This window comes from Hemitrygon akajei, chromosome 10 (genome assembly GCF_048418815.1).
Source record: "Hemitrygon akajei chromosome 10, sHemAka1.3, whole genome shotgun sequence".
Taxonomy (NCBI): Eukaryota; Metazoa; Chordata; class Chondrichthyes; order Myliobatiformes; family Dasyatidae; genus Hemitrygon; species Hemitrygon akajei.
Window position 1 is genome coordinate 103,956,185 of NC_133133.1, and position 18,041 is coordinate 103,974,225.

The following is an 18,041-nucleotide window of genomic DNA, read 5'->3' on the forward strand; positions in this document are numbered from 1 at the left end:
TGGGTGCTCTCACTGTTGGGTGCTCGCAGTATGGGTGCTCGCTGTATGGGTGCCTACTGTATGGGTGCTCGCTGTATGAGTGCCTGCTCTTTGCGTGCTCATTGTATGGGTGCCTGCTGTTTGGATGCTCTCGCTGTATGGGTGCACGCTGCATGGGTGCCTAATGCTTGGGTGGTCGTTGTATGGGTGCTCACTATATGGGTGCCTACTGTTTGGCTGCTCGCTGTTTGGGTGTTCGCTGTATGGGTGCACGCTGCATGGGTGCCTGATGTTTGGGTGCTCACTGTATGGGTGCTCACTATATGGGTGCCTACTGTCTGGCTGCTCGCTGTTTGGATGCTCGCTGTTTGGGTACTTGCTGTTTGGGTGCTCGCAGTATGGGTGCTCACTCTATGGGTGCTCGCTGAATGGGTGCTTGCTGTATGGTGCTTACTGTTTGGATGCTCATTGTACGGGTGCCTGCTGTTTGGGTGCTCTCACTGTTGGGTGCTCGCAGTATGGGTGCTCGCTGTATGGGTGCCTACTGTATGGGTGCTCGCTGTATGAGTGCCTGCTCTTTGCGTGCTCATTGTATGGGTGCCTGCTGTTTGGATGCTCTCGCTGTATGGGTGCACGCTGCATGGGTGCCTAATGCTTGGGTGCTCACTGTATGGGTGCTCACTATATGGGTGCCTACTGTTTGGCTGCTCGCTGTTTGGATGCTCGCTGTATGGGTGCACGCTGCATGGGTGCCTAATGCTTGGGTGCTCACTGTATGGGTGCTCACTATATGGGTGCCTACTGTCTGGCTGCTCGCTGTTTGGATGCTCGCTGTTTGGGTACTTGCTGTTTGGGTGCTCGCAGTATGGGTGCTCACTCTATGGGTGCTCGCTGAATGGGTGCTCGCTGTATGGGTGCTTGCTGTATGGTGCTCACTGTTTGGATGCCTGCTGTATGAGTGGTCGTTGTATGGGTGCTCACTGTATTGGTGCTTACTGTTTGGATGCTCACTGTATGGGTGCCTGCTGTTTGGATGCTCACTGTATGGGTGCATGCTGTTTGGGTGCCCGATGTATAGGTGCTCGATGTATGGGTGCCAGCTGTTTGGATGCTCGCTGTATGGATTCTCACTATATGGGTGTCTGCTGTTTGTGTGGTTGCTGTTTGTGTGCTCACTGTATGGGTGTTCACTGTATGGGTGCCTGCTGTTTGGCTGCTTGATGTATGGGTGCTCGCATTATGGATGCTCGCTGTTTGGGTGCTCGGTGTATGGGTGCCCGCTGTATGGGTGTCTGCTCTTTGCATGCTCATTGTACGGGTGCCTGCTGTTTGAGTGCCCACACTGTTTGGGTGCCTGCTGTTTGGGTGCCTGCTGTATGGATGCCTGCTGTATGTGTGCCCGCTGTATGTGTGCACGCTGTATTGGTGCCCGCAGTATGGGTGCTCGCAGTATGGGTGCTCAGTCTATGGCTGCTCGCTGAATGGGTGCCTACTCTTTGGGTGCTTGCTGGATGGGTGCTCGCTGTATGGGTGCGTGGTGTTTCGGTGATCACTGTATGGGTGCTTGCAGTATGGGTGCTCACTCTATGGGTGCTCGCTGAATGGGTGCTCGCTGTATGGGTGCTTACTGTATGGTGCTCACTGTTTGGATGCCTGCTGTATGGGTGCCTGCTGTTTGGGTGGTCGTTGTATGGGTGCTCACTTTATGGTGCTTACTGTTTGGATGCTCACTGTATGGCTGCTCACTGTATGGCTGCTCGCTGTTTGGGTGCTCGCTGTATGGGTATTCACTGTATGGGTGCTCGCTGTTTGGGTGCTCGCTGTTTGGTTGCTCGCTGTTTTGATGCTCACTGTATGGGTGCTCACTGTATGGGTGCTCGCTGTTTGGGTGCTGGCTGTTTGGTTGCTCACTGTTTGGGTGCTCGCTGTATGGGTGCTCGCTGTTTGGGTGCTGGCTGTTTGGTTGCTCGCTGTTTGGGTGCTCGCTGTTTTGATGCTCACTGTATGGGTGCTCGCTGTTTGGGTGCTGGCTGTTTGGTTGCTCGCTGTTTGGGTGCTCGCTGTTTGGGTGCTCACTGTTTGGGTGCTCGCTGTATGGGTGCTCGCTGTTTGGGTGCTGGCTGTTTGGTTGCTCGCTGTTTGGGTGCTCGCTGTTTCGATGCTCACTGTATGGGTGCTCACTGTATGGGTGCTCAGTCTATGGCTGCTCGCTGAATGGGTGCCTGCTCTTCGGGTGCTTGCTGGATGGGTGCTCACTGTATGGGTGCCCGGTGTTTGGGTGCTCACTGTATGGCTGCTCGTAGTATGGGTGCTCACTGTTTGAATGCTCATTGTATGGGTGCCTGCTGTTTGGTTGCTCACTGTATGGGTGCTCGCTGTATTTGTGCTCAATGTATTGGTGCTCATTGTATGGGTGCTCAGTGTATGGGTGCTCGCTGTATTTGTGCTCGTTGTATGGGTGCTTACTGTATGGGTGCTCAGTCTATGGATGCTCGCTGAATGGGTGCCTGCTCTTTGGGTGCTTGCTGGATGGGTGCTCACTGTATGGGTGCTGGGTGTTTGGGTGCTCGCTGCTTGGGTGCTCAGTGTATGGGTGCTCACTGTATGGGTGCCTGCTGTTCGGGTGCTCGCTGTTCGGGTACTCGCTGTTTGGGTGTTCACTGTATAAGTGCTCCCTTTTTAGGTGCTCGCTGTATGGGTGCCTGCTGTATGGGTGTCTGCTCTTTGCATGCTCATTGTACGGGTGCCTGCTGTTTGGGTGCTCTCACTGTATGGGTGCACGCTGTGTAGGTGCCTGATGTATGGTTGCCTGCTGTATGAGTGCCCGCTGTTTGGGTGCTCGCAGTATGGGTGCTCACAGTATGTCTGCTCGCTGAATGTGTGCCTGCTGTTTGGCTGCTTGCTGGACGGGTGCTCGCTGTATGGGTGCCGGCTTTTTGGGTGATTGCTGTATGGGTGCCTGCTGTTTGGTTGCTCGATGTATGGGTGCTCACTGTATGGTTGCCTGCTGTTAGTGTGCTCACTGTATGGGTGCTCGCTGTATGGGTGTTCACTGTATGGGTGCCCGCTGTTTGGGTGCTCGCAGTATGTCTGCTCGCTGTATGGGTGCCTGCTGTTTGGCTGCTTGCTGGACGGGTGCTCGCTGTATGGGTGCCGGCTTTTTGGGTGATTGCTGTATGGGTGCCTGCTGTTTGGTTGCTCGCTGTATGGGTGCGTGGTATTTCGGTGATCACTGTATGGGTGCTCACAGTATGGGTGCTCACTCTATGGGTGCTCGCTGAATGAGTGCTCGCTGTATGGGTGCTTGCTGTATGGTGCTCACTGTTTGGATGCCTGCTGTATGGGTGCCTGCTGTTTGGGTGCTCGCAGTATGGGTGCTCTCTGTTTGGGTGCTCACTGTATGGGTGCCTGCTGTTTGCATGCTTGCTGGATGTGTGCTCGTTTTATGGGTATTCACTGTATGGGTGCTCGCTGTGTGGGTGCCTGCTGTTTGGGTGCTCGCTGTATGGGTGCTCGCTTTATGGGTGCTCGCTGTTTGGATGCTCACTGTATGGGTGCCTGCTGTTTGGGTGCTCTCTGTTTGGGTGCTTGCTGTATGGGTGCCTGCTGTTATTTAAAGTAAACTGTTTAATGAGGCGAGTCATTGGGGATGTATTGGGCAGCGAGGAAGCTTTCAGTGGGATCTCAACCTGCTATCCAAATGGAATTTAATGCAGACAAATGTGAGGTGTTGCACTTTGGAAGGGCAAATCAGAGTAAGAATTACACAGTGAGTGCTTCGGCTCTGAGATATGTGATACAACAGAGGGCCTGAGAACACAGATTGAAAATGACATCACAGTTAGATAAGGTTTTAAGGGTACTTTTGGCACATTGTCTTTCATAAATCGGTGCAGTGAATCCAGGAATTGGGATGCTGTGTTGAACTTATGTAAGATGTTGGTGAGCCTAAATTTGGAGTATTGTGCTCAGTTCTAGTCAGCTACCTTCAAGAATAAGCTTGAAACAGTGCAGAGAAAATTTACAAGGATGTTGCTGGGAATTGAGGACCTGAGTTCTAGGGAACAGTTGTTCAAGTTAGGACTTTATTCCCTGAAGTGCAGTAGAATGAGTGGAGATCTCACGGAAGTACCGTAGATTCCGGACTACAGAGCGCACCTGATTAAAAGCCGCTGGCTCTAATTTTAGAAATAAAATCAATTTTTTAATTGTAAAGGCCGCACCGGATTTTAGGCCGCACCGGATTTTCGGCCGCAGGTGTCCCACGTTGTAATATGAGATATTTACACAGAAAGATATTACACGTGAGGATTTTTTAACTTTTAATTAAATCCATATGGTAACAAAAACAAATACATATTGCAAATGCTTTTTTTCGAACCGTGCCCGTAACGTGGCTACTTTTAAATATACGTTGCGTATACTTCTTTACTGAACAACATTCCAATATCTCCTAACGACTGGTAAAAAATATATATACTGCAGCCTACCAGGAAAAGTTATTGATCGCCTTTAACTTAAAAGCAGCGTTTCGCTCCGCCGCTCGACCCCCGCCTTTCCGTTTATTCGCAAACGGCGTTTTCCCACAAGACACCGCGAAACCGGGTGTGACGTCATAGCATCCCGCGATGTAGTACAGAAAACAAATATAGTTAAAACTCTTCTAACTTTAACTAGAAAATGAATTACTAAGCGAAAATATTATAAACTAAATAACTGCCATAAGGCAGCACAATGCTTCGAGTGTTTTCCATGTTGATGAGGGTGAGTACAAATGACTGATTTACAATAATTTAATTGTGAAAGTGTGCTTGATTTATCGTACAATTTCATTGGACCTCTGTGAACTACTCATCAATTTTATTGGTCTACTGTTATGAGGCAAAATGTTTACGAGGCAGCATGAAAAAAATCGTGTATTAGCCGCTTCGTATTAAAGGCCGCAAAGTTCAAAGCTGTTCAAAATGTGGGAAAAAAGTAGCGGCTTAAAATCCGGAATCTACGGTATACAAAATTATGAAGGGTATAGAGAGATGAATGCATGCAGGCATTTTCACCTCAGGTTGAGAGAGACTAGAACTAGTGGTAGCAGGTTAAGGGTGAAAGGTGAAATATTTAAGGAGAAGTGGAGGGATAACATCTTCACTCAGAAGGTGTTTTGAGTGTGGGATGAGCTGCCAGTGGAAGTGGTAAATGCATCAGGTAAGTGAAGTTTGTTTAGATACATGGATAAGAGGGATATAAAGGGCTGTGGTCAGGGTGCAGGTAGATGGGACTAGGCAGAAGACTAAGTTAGCATTGACTTAATAGGTCTGAAAGGCCTATTTCTGTGCTTTTGTATTCTATTATTCTATGACAGCAGAACTACGATAAAAGGCGAGGAAATGAAACAAGAATTAAGGAAACTTTAAAACCCATGGATCTGAAGTGAATGAAATGGTAGAATCTAGAACTAGAAGGCACAGCTTCAGAATACAAGGATGTCCTTTTAGAACAGAGAAGAGGAGGAATTTCTTTAGACAAAGCATGGTGAATTCTTTGTTACAGACAGCTGTGGAGGCCAAGTCATTGGGTATATTTCAAGTGGAGGCTGATAGGGTCTTGATTAGTAAGGATGGCAAAGGTTATGGAGAGAAGGCAGGAGAATGAATTTGAGAGGGAAAATAAATCAGCCATTTTTGAAAGGTGAAACAGACTTAATGTGCCAAATGGCCTAATTCTCCTCCTGTGTCTTCTGATCAGTTGGAACAGACATATCCATTTTCCTGTTTTTGGATGACTAATCCATAGTATAGCATATTTCACAGATGCAGTTTTATCCTCAACAATTGGCTGATTGCCCAGTTAGTTAAATGACCCAGAGCAGCTGGTGTTTTCACAGTCTCAGTGTCATTTCCTATTACTTGTCAGTCTATGCAGTCAGACAATGAACAGGCATTCTCTTGTGAGACGCAAAGTCAGTGTCTTGATGCTGTAGTGGTTCCAAAGTCTCCTTTGCATATCTACTTCGGGATTCTCCTACAAGAGGAAATGTCTCATATCCATCCTCTCTGTCATGTTTCCTTGGGATCTTATACAGTGTGCTCTAACCAACTCATTCTCCTGATTGCTGTATGCTCTAACCAACCCATTCCCCTTATTGTTGTATGCTCAAACTCGTTCCCCTAATTGTTGTAAGCTCTAACCAACTCATTCTACCGACTGTTGTACGCTCTAACCAACTCATTCTGATTGTTGTATGGTCTAACCAACTCATTCATTCTTCTCAAAGGTTGGACAGGCTAGGCTTGTGTTTAGCACAATTTTTAAACTGTCCAACCTTTTATGATGAGATAGCCCATTCCAGATGACTTAGTGAGTCAAACTGCCTGCAATTTCAGTATTATTTGAGTTACTGTTTCCATCCTGTCAGCTTGAACCTGTCTGGCTATTTTCTTCTGACCTTTTTCATTAACCAGTCTCTGTAAGCTCTGGAGACTGATGTGTAAAAATCCCAAAAGATCAGCAGTTTCTGAGTTACTCAAATTATCTCCTCTGGCACTAACAATCAATCCATGGTCAAAGTCACTTAGATCACATTTCTTCCCCATTCTGATGTTTGTTCTGAATATTAACTGAACTCTTGACCATGCCTGCATGCTTTTATGCATTGAGTTACTGCCACATGATTGGCTGATTAGATATTTGCATTAACAACCAAGTGTACCTAATAAAGTGGCCACTGACTGTATATGACACACATTTCTGTAAATTATGTATTGGATTTCATTTTCTAATATATAAAAATAATTTTGATGCAACAAATTGACCACAGAAAAGAGTAATAACCTTGGCCATTATGTTTTTTGAGAGATGATAGCTTTAAATTTTTAGTTGCATGTGCATTGTACCACTCTGCATTTGTTCCATATAAATACTAACTTGTGAGAGAGTGGATTTGAAGGTCAATCTGTGTAGGAAGGTTTTGGGGACCAATATTGCTGTTAGGCATAAAAACATTGTCAAAATATTGGAGGATTAGTGAATATAGCAAGACTTTTGGGAATGACTATGGTAAGCGGGACTAAATAGATAGCCTTCTCAAAGAGCTGGGATAGATCAGATGGGCCAAATAGCCTCATTCTTTGCTATATAATTCTTCTGTAACTCACAATCAAAGCAGTACTTCCTCAATGTGCATCAATTGTACTGATCAGAATACTATAACAGCTCTATTAATACTGTATCTGTTCACAACACTGCAGCTCGATGATGCAAAGTTTGAAGTACATGTGTGTCATCCTGAGGTTCATTTTCTTATGGGCATACTCAATAAATCTGTAGAATAATAATCATAACAGAATCAATGACTGGGTCAGTCAATCAGTACAGAAGAAAACAAACCGTGCAAATACAAAAGGAAGAAATAATAATAAATAAATAAGCAATAAATATCAAGAACATGAAATGAAGAGTCCTTGAACATGTCCATAGCTTGTGGGAATATTTCAATGATGGGGCAAGTGAAGTTGAGTGAAGTTATCCCTCTTTGGTTCAAAAGCCTGTTGATGGGGAGGTAATCTGTTCCTGAACCTGGTGGGGTGAGTCCTAAGACTCCTGTACCTTTGTCTTGATGGAAGTAGCATGAAGGGAGCGTGGCCTGTGTGGTGGGGGTCCCAGATGATATATGCTGCTTTCCTGCAGCAGCATTTCAGGTAGGTAACAGCAACATTGACTATCTTGATTACTGCATTGACTGGCTTAAAAGCCTGCACAATTACCGAAGGATGAGGGTCTCTCTTTTCCATTTGTATCGCTGATGAGATTTCACTCTAACTAGAGTCGAGCTGCTTGTTTGTGTATCAATTCAGTAAGACTGCTGATGCTGTATTAGCAAAAAGACACCCTGAGGTGAGAGGAGATTGCTAAACTGCACAGCAGGCTCGTGATTATAATGTAGAGTCTTTTATTACTCCCAGTCCTCAAAGGGGAAATAGAAAGACATGAAGGAAATGCTGCCCCAGCAGAAGTAGGAATCTGATACGAATGGAGGAGTGATCGTGAGAGACAATTGTCCTTTTGGAGAAGACTGTGTTCCAAGGTCAGTTTTCAAAATTCTGAATGGAAAGCCTATCAGATTAACATATTCATTACTGTAGAATCAGATTAACATATTCATTACTGTAGAATGTGGGAAATTGGATTTAAGAACCAGAAGAGGAATTGACATGAAACAGATTCTGAGAGATGTGAATATTTTAAGGCTGTTCAAAAGACAATGAGACAAGGGTAGCTGAGCTTTTGAACAGTAAACATTATTTACAGTACTGTGCAAAAGTCTTAGGCACATATACGTAGGGTGCCTAAGACTTTTACACAGTACTGTATTTGTCAATGTGGAGTGGAGAGTGAATTTGTAAATCTGGTGGAAGCAAAGGATGTAGGGAAAGGTGAGGGAGGAGCATCGTGGGAGGGGTGTAGGATGGGTGTCAGAGAAGGAGTGCTAGGAATTGGGGAGGGGGTGTGGTGCAGGTCCAGACAGACCCAGCCCTCAGACATCAGGCACTGTCATTTGATTCAAAACAATTGGTTTATGGATCATTACATATTGTTTCTCTGATGCTTTCCCATTCCCTCCCTGCCCCTTTCCCTTTTTCCCAGCCATGATTTCCCTCTCCCTGCCCCTTCCCACTCATCATTCCACAATAGAGACCCATATCAGAATCAGGTTTATCATCTTTCACATATATGATTTTTTTGTGGGTAGCACAACAGTGCAATACATACTGTATAATTGGTACAGTACTGTTCAAAATTCTTAGGCACCCTACCAAGACTTTTGCACAGTACTGTATCGCTTCTGCTTCAAGACAACATAATACTGCTTATTGTTGCTCACATACGCTGAGGAAGAAAGAACAGCAGATCATAATTGTGGTACTTTTAGCAGAGCTGCTGCCTCTGGGCTCCGGTGATGGACCGCAGTGCTGGCCTGATGTGCTGTTTGTATTGAGTGTATGTGATCATATTTATTTACTGAGATACAGTGTGGAATTTGCCCTTCTGACTCTTTGAGCTGTGCTGCCCAGCAACCCCTAATTTAATCCTACCTTAATCACAGGACAATTTCCAGTGACCAATTAACTTGCCATCTAGTTCGTCTTTGGACCACGAGGGGACCAGAGGAAGCCACCGCAGTCACAAAGAGGATGTGCAAGCTCCTTGCAGGCAGTGAGCAGGAACTGAAGCCAGGTCACCAGTACTGTGAAGCATTATGTTAACCACTACACTTCCATACCAATGTAATGAATGGTGATGATTTCCAAGTCATAATGGTGTGTATCTTTGAGGGAGACCTGCAAGCGGAATTGGGATTTGGAAATGGTTTACTATTGGCACATGTACTGAAACAGAAATAGGTTTAGTAACACCGATGTATGTTATGAAATTTGATGTTTTGCAGCAGCAGTAGTCTAATACATAAAATCTATGAAATACAATGAGAAATATATATTTAAAAATTTTAAATTAGTAGTGCAAAATTAGAGCAATACTAGTAAGGTTATGATCATGGGTTCATTGTCGGTTGATGACAGGAGAAGAAGCTATTCCTATTCCTAAAATGTTGAGTGTGTGCATGGTCCATCTTCTAGTGGTATGCAGATTGATCAGTTAACCAGTCACTAAAATTTGTCCCTTGCTTGCAAATGACTGTTAAAATCTGAGGTGAAGGGGTTGGGAGGTGTTGATAGGAATGCAGGGAGAATCGGAGAAGTGTAAATGAGTGGTTGGCATGGATTCAGTGGAGTGATGGTCCCATTTTGGTGTATGTTACTGTATGACTGAGAGTAACTCTCAACTCACCAGCAATATCAGCTGGAGCAAAATGCCAGAGTCACATCACGTGACAGACGACAACTCTTAAAGATACCTTACCTATGTATGAGTTACAAAGAATTCTTTTCACCCCTGGGAGGAGCAGCATAGTTCAAGAGGAAGAATAAATGAGATGTTGTTTTGTAGCAGCAGTACAAAACAATGCGTAAAATAACGAATTATTACAACATAAATTAAATACCGGTAGGTAGTGCTAAAAGAGAGCAGTGATAGTGAGTGGTGTTCATTGTCCATTCAGAAATCTGATGGCAAAGGGAAAGAATCTGTTCCTAAAACTTTTGAGTGTGTCCTAAGAAGTTGGATATATTAATCAGATTGTAATAGAAAATTGTTATGTTATTAGAATGTGAAATTATCAGCCACAGATTTAGTACTTACAGTGTTGATTTGTAGAAGGTAATTAGGTAGTTCCTTGAAGGACTGACAGAGTGTACATAGAGTTTATCTGGAAAGGTAGCTGATGTGGAGAAAGATATCAAGAGAGGAACATAGAGTGTGTGACCTGTTTTCTTGCTGTAAAATTCTATAATTGCACCAATACTCTTTCCTTATGATACACAGGTGAGCCATGCTTAGCCACAGGGATCCACTACACCAGAAAATACATTAAAATAACCAGTCCTTTTTGCTATTTCTGTTAGTAGGACATTGTTATGTGCAAAACTACTTGTTCTTGTTCCCATCCATCAAAATCAGATGCCTAAAGAGATCTGATTTCACATGTAGTCGATGTGCTGAAACCTCTTTGCATTGGATACAAATGCCAGAGCAGCCTCCCGACACAGTTTTGCAAAATTGGCCAAAATCCAGTATCAAAGCAGCATTGAGGTGTTTATGCCACAACATAAAATGGAGACTGGCACTGTTCCTGACAGGACTTTACCCAATTTAGAAAAGCTTCTGGTTCCTTGCCACAACTCAACCAAAGGTGTCAGCTTTTAAAGGCAAACCGCATCAGCACACATTACACATCAGTGGAGGAGACAAAGGCTGCAGAGGAGAGGACTATTGCCTCATTCACTCATGGGAACACACATATCCCGGTCAATGTGTGATGCACCATCAATAACTCACGCTGAGACTTAGGAAATGAGATATCGGCTTTTATTGACTGGAAGAATAAACAGCACTACATCCTGGGGAAAATGAGGGAGAGCAGCAGCCCACAGTCGCCTTTATACAGGGGTCTGTGGGAGGAGCCACAGGAGCAGTCAGACAGGTATATCTAGTTCACCACAATGTGATGAATAGAGTCAGAAAACTACAGCACAGAAGCAGGCCCTTGGCCCATTTTGTCTATACTGAACCATTTAAACTGCTAGTTCCCATCAACCTGCATCTGAACCACAACCCTCCATGCCCCTGCCATCCATACACCTACCCAAACTTCTCTTAAATGTTGAAATCGAAATCGCATCCACCGCTCGCACTGGCAGCTCATTCCACACTCTGAGTGAAGAAGCTTCTCCTATGTTCTCCTTAAATATATCACCTTTCACTCTTATTTCATGACGTCTAGTAACTCCTACAACCTCAGTGGGGAAAGCCTGCTTGCATTTACCCTATCTATACCCCTCATCATTTTGTATAGCTCTATCAAATCTCCTCGTAATCTTCTATGTTCTGGGGAATAAAGTTCTGACCTATTCAATCTTTCCTTATAACTCAGGTCCTACAATCCCAGCGGCATCCTTGTAAATGGTCTGAACTTTTTCAACCTTGTTTACATCTTTCATTGATGGTAGGTGACCAAAACTGCACACAGTACTCCAAATCAGGCCTCACCAGCATCTTTAACAACATCAACATAACATCCCAACTCCTGTACTCAATCCTTTGATCTATGAAGAACAATGTGTCAAAAGCCTTCTTTCAAAGCTTTCAAAGGTACATTTAATATCAGAGAAATATATACAATATAAGTACTGAAATGCTTTTTCTTTGCAACCAACCACAAAAACAGAGGGGTGTCCCAAAGAATGAATGACAGTTAAATGTTAGAACCCCAAAGTCCCCCCAGATCCCCCATTCCACACGTAAGCAGCAGCAAAGCAATGATCCTCCCTCCCCCGCTAGCAAAAACAGCATCGGCGCCCCCTCACTGAGCACTCAAACGTGCAACAAAGCATCAATAAAGACACAGACTTGCAGTACCCCAAAGACTACTTGTTCACCTGGTAATTCAACATACCACAGGCGCGCTCTCTCTCTCATAAGGGAAAAAGAGGTGTCCCCATTTCACAGCAAGAGGGAAGACATAACAAACAACTTGGTGATTTATGGTGTTAAAAGTCTATTGCACTGCTTTTTCCATGCTCTGTGCCCAAAGAACGCGGGTCTCTGGACACACAGCCAGCAGCCAGCTCGCTGCTTTCGAACTTCTGTCTCCCACAACACATCGATTTCCTGCGGAGACACTAACCTCAAGTCTGCCTACTTTCAGAGACACCAAATCCCAGAACCCTGCAGGCGCGCTAATCTTCTAGGCCACGTCCTTGATTTATCGAATAGCAGCCAGTCATGAGACCCTGAGAGTGGGTCCCATTCCCACAAAGAATCAAAGTCAGCTTGTAACTCCAGGTTAGTGTCTTCAAAAGAACCTGAAAGGAAAAAATAGAGATATTAAAGATTGAAATAGAGCTATTTCTGAAGATGCAAGCAAAGGAGTCGCCGTTAGACGCCATCGTCTCCCAAGCTGCACCCAATCTACCTGTATGCCGCTTTCAATGAATAATGGACCTGTATTCCCAGATCCCTTTGTTCTACCACACTCCTCAGTGCCGTATCATTCACTGTGTAAGACCAACCCTGGTTGGTCCTCCCAGTGTGGAACACCTCAAACTGTCTGCGTTAAATACCATCTGCCATCTTTCAGCCCATTTTTCCAGCTAGTCTAGATCCTGCTGCAAGCTTTGATAGTCTTCTTCACTGTCCACTACACTGCAATCTTGGTGTCATTCACAAATTTTGGGAAGGAAAGCACGAATGCATCAGGGTGCATCAGGGACCAGGTCACCTAAACAGATACAGTAGAGCGGTACGGATGGCATAGGACATTCTCACCTCCTTTAAATGGGTCAGTGAGTAGAAGAGTCATGAAGTTATGTTGTAGCTCCATACAGCTTTTGTCAGTCTGTTCTCAGAGTATCATGTACAGTTCTGGTTGTCCCACTACAGGGAGGATGTGGAGACTTTGGAAAGGTGGCAGAAGAGGTTTACCAGGAAGTTACCTGGATGAGAGGGCTAAAAGGTGAGGTTGGAGAAACATGGATTTGTTCTCCCTGGAGCATTGCCGGCTGAGGGGAGATTTGATACAAGTTTATAAAATATGAGAGGTGGAGCAGGCAGTGTATTTTTCCCAGGGTCAAAATGTCAAGTACAAGAGAACATGCATTGAAGGTGAGAGTGGGAAATTTAAAAACGATGTGCAGAACAAGTTAATGATATGGGTGGAAGAGATTTAGTAGGATTTGGCATCAGACATTGTGGTCCAAAGTTCCTGCTCCTCTGATGTATTGTACTATGCTTACAACAGGCCCACAATAAGAAGTTCTGGGCAGGAGGTGACCACAATGACCTTCCCCTGGACTGAGAATCCTGACACAATGCAGAAAGAAATCACACAGCGATTAAACTCAGGAGGGAAATGTGCAGTTGACATTCCAAGTGGAAACCTTCATCTGAACTGAAAATGGGGACAGAGCCAAAATAAAGAGGTGAAGGGAAGAGGAGTGGAAAGAGCTGGCAAGCCAAATGTAGGTCTAGATGAGAAGGGGGTGGTGGTGGCAATTAGCAGCTGGAGGACGAACAGTTCTAAATAGGGACAGAGGCCAGGAGCAGGTAACAAAGTGCTAAATATGATAGAATCTGATAGAAGCAAGATTCACCACAGCTTACTCCACTGTTTCTTCTTGCAGAGTAGAGATCCTGCAAGTTTTAACTATAGCTGTGAAGATTTGCTCTCTGTAGGTGAAAGCAGTAAGAAGGTTTTAAGAGAGTTGAGACAAGCCACTAAAGTAATTGGAGCAGAGATTCATTCAAAAGGTATACAATCAGTTCCAGTGAATAGGCACAGCAGGATACAAGGTGTGTTTATGCATCATCTGGACTTCCCACATGATTATCCAGTATATTGGTTACAATAATTGGAGTGCAGAGCAGTCACTGGACTTTACTGGGAACTGTGAATTTAAAGACTCCTTGGGAGAAGAGTCTTTCACCATTCACAACATTTTAGGAGAGAAAATTCCAAAATTCTGCTATAATTTATGTGGAAAATGCATTCATGTTTTTCTTCTGAAATAGCAGGGGCTCTGACAGAAATATTTCAAATGTCATTAGAAACGGGGATGGTGCCGGAGGATTAGCATGTTGCTCATGTGGTTCCATTGTTTAAAAAGGGTTCTAAGAGTAAACCTAGCAATTATCGGCCCGTCAGTTTGACATCAGTGGTGGGTAAATTAATGGAAAGTATTCTTAGAGATGGTATATATAATTGTCTGGATAGACAGGGTCTGATTAGGAACAGTCAGCATGGATTTGTGCGTGGAAGGTCATGTTTGACAAATCTTATTGAATTTTTTGAAGAGGTTACGAGGAAAGTTGATGAGGGTAAAGCAGTGGATGTTGTCTATATGGACTTCAGTAAGGCCCTTGACAAGGTTCTGCACAGAAGGTTAGTTAGGAAGGTCCAATCGTTAGGTATTAACATTGAAGTAGTAAAATGGATTCAACAGTGGCTGGATGGGAGATGCCAGAGAGTAGTGGTGGATAACTGTTTGTCAGGTTGACTAGTAGTGTGGCTCAGGGATCTGTACTGGGTCCAATGTTGTTTGTCATATATATTAATGATCTGGATGATGGGGTGGTAAATTGGATTAGTAAGTATGCAGATGATACTAAGGAAGGTGGTGTTGTGGATAATGAAGTAGGTTTTCAAAGCTTACAGAAAGATTTAGGCCAGTGAGAAGAGTGGGCTGAATGATGGCAGATGGAGTTTAATGCTGATAAGTGTGAGGTGCTACATTTTGGTAGGAATAATCCAAATAGGACATGCATGGTAAATGGTAGGGCATTGAAGAATTCAGTAGAACAGAGTGATCTAGGAATAATGGTGCATAGTTCCCTGAAGGTGGAATCTCATGTGGATGGGGTGGTGAAGAAAGCTTTTGGTATGCTGGCCTTTATATATCAGAGCATTGAGTTGGGATGTAATGTTAAAATTATACAAGGCATTGGTAAGGCTGAATTTGGAGTATTGTTTACAGTTCTGGTCTCTGAATTATAGGAAAGATGTCAACAAAATAGAGAGAGTACAGAGAAGATTTATTAGAATGTTACCTGGGTTTCAGCACCTAAGTTACAGGGAAAGGTTGAACAAGTCAGGTCTTTATTCTTTGGAGCTAGAAGGTTGATGAGGGACCGATACGATAGAGGTATTTAAAATTATGAGGGGGATAGATAGAGTTGACGTGAATAGGCTTTTTCCATTGAGAGTAGGGGAGATTCAAACAAGAGGACATGAGTTGAGAGTTATGGGGCAAAAATTTAAGGGTAATATGAGGGGAAATTTCTTTACTCAGAGAGTGGTAGCTGTGTGGAGTGAGCTTCCAGTAGAAGTGGTAGAGGCAGGTTTGGTATTGTTATTTAAAGTAAAATTGGATAGGTATATGGACAGGAAAGGAATGGAGGGTTATGGGCTGAGTGCGAGCCAGTGGGACTAGGTGAGAGTAAGCATTCGGCACGGACTAGAAGGGCCGAGATGGCCTGTTTCCGTGCTGTAATTGTTATATGGTTATATGGTTATAAAGAGAAATAGAGGCATGAGCTTAAGGAAGAGGAAGAATTGTTTTCATTCAGAGAGTGGTTGGAATCCAAAATGTGTGTGGGCAATTCAGACCATGAGGGCAGCTCATCAAGCAATCATAACAACATCACTTTACTGAGATCTTCAGATTGTGAACCAGAAATCCAAAATAGAAAACATCAATACATTCAGTGGTCACTTTATTAGATACACCTGTACATTTGCTTGTTAATGTAAATATCTACTCAGCCAATCATGTGGTAGGAACTCAATGCATAAAAACATGCTGACATGGTCAAGAGGTTCAGTTGTTCAGACCAAACATCCGAACTGAGAAGAAATAAGATCTATGAAATGATTGTTGGTGCCAGATGAGTAACTCAGAAACTGCTGGGGTTTTCATGCACAACAGACTCTAGAGTTTATAGAGAATGGTGCAAAAACAAAAAGGATGTCTGGTGAGCAGCTGTTTTGTGGTTAAAAATATCTTGTTAATGAGAGAGGCCAGAGGAGAATGGCCAGACTGGTTGAAGCTGACAGGAAGGTAACAATCAAATAATCACATGTGACAACAATGGTGTGTAGAGGAGCAACTCTGAATACACAACAGATCAAGCTTTGAAAAAGATGGGCCACCGCAGCAAAATACCATAAGCATACACTCAGTAGCCACTAGGTACAGGAAGTGTCCAGTAAAGTGGCCCTTGAGTGTATACTTGTACCATTATGCCTAAAGCAAAATGAAGATGGAGTTTACAGATATGAACAAAAGACAAATAAAAGAGGGAAAGAGAAATACTAAGCAACACACACAAAATGCTGGAGGAACTCAGCAGGTCAGGCAGCATCTATGGAAATGAATTAGCAGCAGTCAACATTTCAGGCAGTGACCCTTCAGGACTCAGGAAATGGGGTGCTGAATGGCCATGACTCAACCTCATCAACTTAACTTGCTGACAAAGCCTCGTTTTAATTCAGGGAGAACAATAAGCCATCAGCCCTTTCTGTTGATTGTACAAAGTAATTTTTTTTAATCAAAATACATTTATGTAATTGTATACAATCCTCCGGACATACTCAGTAAATCCAAGATCCAGAATAGAATCAACAAAAGATTGCACCCAACAGGACAGACAAGCAACCAGTGTGCAAAAGACAAAGGAGGGAAAATAATACTAACACTTATTATATAATAGTAATAAAATAATATAAAAATAATAACAATACATAACTAAGCAATGAACATTGAGAACATAAGATAAGGAATCTTTGAAAGTGAGACCATAGATTGTGAGAACAGTTCAGTGGGCTCTTATTAAAGTATAATATTTTCCTCCTGTCCAGGTACACCTGCACAGATCACTGCAACTTTTAGAGCAAGTATTTAACCAAAAACTCCAGGAACTGACCAGGTTAGAAAGCATCTATTAATGGGAATAAACAATCAACAGTTCATGCCAATACCCTTCATCAGAGCCAGAAAGGTAGGGGGAAAATGCCAGAATAAGAGGGGGAGGAGTACAAACCGGCAGGTGATAGGTGAAACCAGGTGAGGGGGAAGGTGGGATAAAGTGAAAAGCTGGGAGGTGATAGGTGAGACCAGCTGAGGGGGAACGTGAGTGGGTGGGGAGAGGGGATGAAGTGAGAAGCTGGAAAGGGAAGAAGGTAGAGGGCTGAAGGAAAAAATAATCTGATTGAAAAGGAGAGTAGACCAAGTGAGAAAGGGAAGGAGGAGAAGCACATGGTTGAAGAGTCAGAGAGCAGTGGAGATCAGAGAGGAGAAGCAATGAGAGGGGACTCACTAAACATCCATGAAAGAGAAATTTAAACTTCTTCAGGGTAGACATACTTTGAAGAGGCTTTGCAGTGAAAAGCTTTTGAGATTGCCTTACAAGAAAAATAAGTGTTAATAAAACTTCACTAATGACTGACTTTTGCAAGAATTAAAATTGTCAACCTATTTTTTTAATCTGTCAAGTTTACAGTATTATGTTAGAAGCATTCTTGAATCTGTTGTTCATAAATAAAAAGTTGTCTAATATCTATTTAATAGTGCTTCTTAAAACTTTATTTACAAAAACAATGTATGAGAAACTGTTGTAAAGGATCACAATATTTCAATGCAAAGGAGGGATTTAGAGCACTTGAAAAATAAAATACTGTTTTCAATTGCTTTGTAATTACACAGAATTGAATGAACCTTGATGCATGTACAACTGTATTGGACTTCCCTGGTGTAAAATCAGCAGATAATCCCATTTCATGAAGTGCAGTTCATCTCTATTCTAGGGAGCCTCTCTCTTCACAGATGGATTACAGTTCAGAGATAGTTCTCAGCCTGAGACAAATACCATTGGATATATATGGGAGTAGATGTATT